Raw genomic sequence first — 5535 nt, forward strand, 5'->3', positions numbered from 1 at the left:
TTATTAGGTGTCACGTAAGTTAGTAAAGATTCTCTACATATTTTAATTTCTAAAATTAAATAAAAATTATGTTTTTCTCTCTCATTGTCCTTGTTTTCTTCTCCATCTTTTTCCTCTGTTTCTTTTTTACTTTTACAGAAATATAGTTCCCGATCAAATTATGGTGATTTTGTGTTCTTGTTTTGTCATTGAATAACTACATTTATATGTACATTTTTTTTAAAGAAATGGTTCAGTGTGTCCGACTCTGGCAAGGTAGGTGGATGAAGATCGGTGAATAAGAACGGCATCACTGGATTTTGTTCCCGGACGTCCTTCTTTCACAGCTCGCCAATCTATTTCACAGCTCGCCAATCTAGTAGTGACTCCGAGGGGGGGGGGGGGAACTTCGCCTACTGTTAAGAAGATGAGATGACGACCTACTGGTTCTAGCAAAAGGCTCAAGCTTTTGGTAAATTTATATACATTTCTTTAATTGGAATCTACTTCTTCCTCACGTGATGAAATTGGAAAGTTCTGGTGGGTTGGATCTTCTTTGTCAGCTGCTATCTATTAGAATATAATATTAATGGTGAATATGGTAAACAATGACCTCGAGAATCTCCTTCTCAAATTTCTTATACGCCCCTCAACGTATCTTGTTCAAGCAAGAATGTCTTATGAGTGTAGTTTTCGGTTACGGAAAAATTTAGCCTGGTTAAGTTTATTTCTGGTTTGATAATCTTTCTTATAACCATGAGGGGTTATATTTAAAAACAGATTATATGAATTTTTAGCCTGTTTGCTTTCCCTTTTGGCTTGTTAAACTTTTTTTGTAACCAATGATGTAATATATTATCATGTAATGAAATTGTCAAATTGTCAAGTTATTGTAGGTACCATTTGACTTCCGTAAGATAAACATGTCCAAACTTTTACAAGTGTGATTAAACTCTAACTTTACACATATATCGAGTTCGTTTGGTTATAAAATATGGAAACTTGTTATAGCAATGAAACGTTCTTGTACCCAACGAGGGATGGTTTTTAAAATCCGGTTATAAGAAAGTTTAGCATGGTTTGTGTTCCTTTTTGGTTTGTTAATTTTTTTTTGTAACGTAATATATTATCATGTAATGAAATTGTCTTACTGTGCAAGTTGTTGCATATACCATTTAACTTTAGTAAGATAAGCAGCTTCAAGCTTCTTTAACTGTGATTAAACTCAAACCTTAGCCACATATCGACCTCGCTTTGTTAGAAAATATGAAATTTGTTATAGCAATGAACACAAAATATGACATAATATGAATACTAAATGGGTTTAGCCGGGTAACAAATATATGTTTCTTGTCCTTAAATTACTTAACCATCTACCGGATTTCCCTTGATATAAATGGTAAAAAATACAAGCTACAAAATTATGTTTGTCGGCTAACTCAGTTAATTTTGCATCTGATATATTGTCAAACTATATATGTAAACTTTTTGATTCAAATTGAAAGACAATCAAGTAATATATGAATTTCATCTTAAACTGAGTGAGAGAGTGACACTTTTGATATACTTGGGAAAACTTTAATTATTAACCACCATTTTATCCAGAATCGGTTAAGAAATTTTATTAGTCATCCAACAATGTTATGTATCATGTCTAGTATATAACGTAACTGTATACTATTTTGGTTTATTACAATGCACCAACAAGATATGTGTGGCTATCTCAAGATAAAAGGGATATCTGTCTCCGTACTCAATTAGTTTCTGTTAAAAGCTAGAGTCCCTTATCTTGATTCACATAGCAAAAGCTTGACCATATTTCCCACGACCAAGTTTAACTTGTTAGATGGAATTAAGTTGTGAGCAAGATGAAAAAGAAGAAAGAAGAAGATCAGTGAGAGGTGTTGTGTTAGTTGTAGATCTACGAATCATCCAAAACAACAACAAAAATAATACATGTAGTTTGTAGTTAAAAGAAAAATGAATCACCAATTAAGATAAGAATAAGTTCATATGTTTGTATAAGATTGAAGGTTGCTGGGAACATACAAAGAGAAAAATGGAGAAAGGAGGTGAAGCAGAGGATAGAGAAATCTTTGAAATATGAACCAAACTGATGCGGAAAAAGTTGTAAAAATATATAATATAAAAATATTTAATATACCCACTTGTCTGACTGAGTACTTTGCGTGTGAATATTAAGAAGATATAGTCTTGGAGTGAGGCTGTATAATAATAACGTACGTAGTAGGGGTATACCGGTCCGAAAAATTTCGACACAAACTAAGCAAACTCTAAATGTGTATTCCCTTAATTATGCTAAACTTTTTGTGTGTAGAATGCAATTTCTCTAAAAGAAAAGCATACATAAACTCCACACCATTTCTGAAAAGTACCAACGCAGCGAACAACATGAGATTTACGAAGAATGGCAGCGAGTCCAAGGTCACCAATCTTAACTTCTCATTGGTTTCCATTGATGAAGATGTTATCACATTTGAGATCTCTATGGATGATTGGAGGAGAACGGCTATGGAGATAGAGAAGCCCTTTAGAATCTGCTTAATTACACCATTGCTTCACCGCTTTTATATTCACTCTTCTATGTCTCAACCTATACCTACACAATCTCAAAGCCTTCAACTTTGAAATACCCATTTCAGATTTTCATACAAAGAGATAACAAAGACACAAGTTGCTTACTGTCTGAGAGTGCCGGAGGTGAAGAGTTCAGTGACAAAATTGATTGATAAATTGTCAGTATCAACCCAAGAAGTGTAGAATCTCATGATGTTCTGATGATTCAAGGTCTTGAGCAGATGAATCTCTCTGAAGAATTTCTCTAACTCTTCAGGATTCCTCGTGAAGTTCCGAAGCTTTACTTGGTTCCATGCCACTTCTATCCCTTCGTACTCATCAAAAAAAAAAAGACAAAGAGAGAAGATGAATGCGATTACACTGTCTTCGAAGCTCCCTTGCCAAGTACTTCCTCGTACTGTCCAGAACCAAACAAAAAAAAAATCAAATCAAATCGATTATAATGAAGCATGAACGTTTAAGTTCAGAAGAATCATACTCTTCCATATCTTCCAGAAGGGTCAACTACAACAAACTCAGAGCAATCTTCAGCGAAGCTTTCTTCACCATTCATGGCTCCTTTTTGAGCGAGAGATGTTGGAGTTTGTGGAGATGATAGAAGAAGAAAAGATTGATATTTTTTTTTTTTTTTTAAAAGAGAGAATATGAGGAAACAAGTGGTTTTTTCATTAGATGCCCACCTAGTAGTGACACAGCCGAGAGACAGCCAGTTAGAGCATGTCCTTCTTCTTAAAGACAAAGAAGGAATCCGGAACACAACAACACAACTGAATCAGAACATCAACTACAATCTCAATGTTCATATACCAATCAATACAAGGTTAAATCATACTATCAAAACGAGAAGTCAAAGTGTCAGAAAGATACCTTCACAAAGTTTTGATCTTTGTCTTCCAAACCTTGATGTCATAGTTCATGACACCAAACTTATCAGATTGGATACGTAGAGCTTGGTTCCTGTTTCGATTCCTGAAGAAGAACGGGTTGATCGGGAAGGGAAAGGTTGAGACTTTTCGGAGAACAAGATGTGTTCCCAGGTGGACTCCGGCAACAGTGATTTCGTCGACGGATTTGGAGGAGGAGGAGGTATCACTAATCGATCGCCGAAGAACATGCAAAAAGGAACCGACGGGAGATTTGGACTCCTTTTGTCTTCTAAGATTAGCCAATACGAAAACGCCACGTAGGAGTTTTTAACAATCCTAAAAAGCGTCTGCTTAACACCGGTTCTAAGTTTTTTATTCATTCTTTATTTATTTTTTTGGTTTTTTTGGTAAGAACCCTTGCTAAACCCTATTAGAGGTGGTCTTGTAATATTTATAATATAAAATCCTAAATAATAGTGTGAAATTTAAAATAAAAAATATTATTCAAAGGAGCCTGAGAATTAAAACGAGAAAGCTGCAGGAAGCTGCGATCAAGGAGATGAAATAGTATATTTAAAGTTTTACTAAACATTGAGGAAATGAAAATCTGTGAATGTTCGCTTTTTTGTTTTTTTGTCTCTTTTTCCTGAGTAAATGTTATAGAATGGTTAAAAGAATAGATAAACTTCTATTAAAGATCATCTTGTTCCAAACCATACCAAACTTTTAAAAAGCATTATATGCTAATCCCAGATTAAAAACAAGCAGACTTGTTAATAACAAAACTGTGTGATTTTCATTTTTTCGCGATACATTTAAATTAACCAGGGTGGTTTCAGATGTCTTACCCATACGTATAGCCTTGGGACAGATCGGATATCGGGAGTATTTTGAGATATCCGGATCCGGATATCCGGGGTTAGGATATCCGGACTAAAATCCGGGTACCCGCGGATATCCGGAACCAGATCCTTTAAAAAAAAATTAAAGATTAAATTAAAAACTAGCTAATTAAAATGATTTATTTAATTTATTTAGCCTATTAATTTTTTTAAATGAAAAATTATTGTTATTGAATAAAATTTTAAAAAAATCATTATTTTATATAAAAATTATATATAGTATACATATATAAATATAATTAAATTTTAAATATTTTAAATAAATAGTAAGTTTGGACCCGGACCCGGATCTGGATATCCTAACCTAAAATTTCATTATCCGTATCCAGATCCGCCGAACCGTTAAATTAAGATCCGTCACCGGATCCGAACCCCCGGATATCGGAGCAGATCCTGGATCAGATAACGGATTTCGGATATAATTCCTAGGCCTACATACATGTATGGGAGAGAGCTCACACGCGGGGTTGTCTCATTGTTCACGTACACAAATTTTCTTGATTTTTAGCCTTATGTAGTTCGTATATCGTTGAAACCTCAAATTTTGCAAATATTGTTGTACTAGGATAAGACCTGCGCCTTGCGCAAGGTGAGTTTATTTCTATATATTATCGATAATTTTTTTTATATATTTGATAATTTTATTTATATAAATACAATATTTTTTGTTGTTATTATATAATTTCTTTCCGATGGATCAGATCAATTTTTATTTAAAAAATGATGGAACAAAACTATAATTAATACATCATGGGTTGATCGGATTGGACATTAAACAAATTATGACATAAAAACTTTATTTTTTCCATCGAACACATTCTTGAAAAAAGTAAACAGTATTGTTTTCTCAGTTGAATTATTTTAACTTTTATATTCCATATGGTTTTGAAAGCTTTCAAATCAACCATCGAATTGATACATGTCATTTTAATGTTTTTAGTCGTATACTTAAGGAAAACTTACACTTTTGTAATTTAAAGTCGTTTTAAAAAATTCAAAATATAACATATAAAAAAATGTAACATATAAAAAAATATAACATATAAGGTGTCCTCATTTTTGTATTTTAAAGTCGGTTTTTTAAAAAAAATATATAACATATAAGGTTTCCTCATTTTTGTAATTTAATGTCATTTAAAAAAATTCCAAATATAATATATAAGAAAAAATCTAATTTTTTTATTATACGG

At 32.7% G+C, this 5535-nt stretch overlaps 1 long non-coding RNA gene across 2 annotated transcripts; it reads right to left on the reverse strand.

Moving 5' to 3' along the window:
- Window positions 1-2152: 2152 nt before the first annotated feature.
- Window positions 2153-3727, reverse strand: LOC106304595. Of its 2 annotated transcripts, XR_001262778.1 has the most exons (4): window positions 3445-3727; window positions 3056-3344; window positions 2683-2974; window positions 2153-2599 (listed from the first exon to the last, which is right to left on the reverse strand). It is a non-coding gene; the product is annotated as an uncharacterized LOC106304595 (long non-coding RNA). The 2 variants fall into 2 exon arrangements; XR_001262777.1 differs by having other exon boundaries at window positions 3056-3715.
- Window positions 3728-5535: the final 1808 nt, after the last annotated feature.

Source organism: Brassica oleracea, chromosome C7 (assembly GCF_000695525.1).
Source record: "Brassica oleracea var. oleracea cultivar TO1000 chromosome C7, BOL, whole genome shotgun sequence".
Taxonomy (NCBI): Eukaryota; Viridiplantae; Streptophyta; class Magnoliopsida; order Brassicales; family Brassicaceae; genus Brassica; species Brassica oleracea.